Source organism: Mustela nigripes, chromosome 15 (genome assembly GCF_022355385.1).
Source record: "Mustela nigripes isolate SB6536 chromosome 15, MUSNIG.SB6536, whole genome shotgun sequence".
Classification (NCBI taxonomy): domain Eukaryota; kingdom Metazoa; phylum Chordata; class Mammalia; order Carnivora; family Mustelidae; genus Mustela; species Mustela nigripes.
Genome location: NC_081571.1, coordinates 50,696,180 through 50,696,465, shown reverse-complemented (window position 1 = coordinate 50,696,465; position 286 = coordinate 50,696,180).

Genomic DNA, 286 nt, shown 5'->3' with positions numbered 1-286 from the left:
CCTTGCATCGGCACCTCTACTTTGTTGAAATCAGGTCTGCATGGTTTCCCTCATGAGGATATCTCATTATATGGGATTTTATAAATTCTCCAGGGAATTTTAATGAAATTTCGAGCACTTTTACAAAGAGAAGGAGAAAACTGACAATACAGTGTTAGAAAAGAAGCCAGTGCATTGTGTAGGTGTGTAGAAAGGAAGTCACAGTGGCTTATTCTGGCTGAAATGTAAAGTTTTATTTAAGGAAGAGTAGGAGAGGGCTTGGAAAGGCAGGCTGAGGCCACATTAT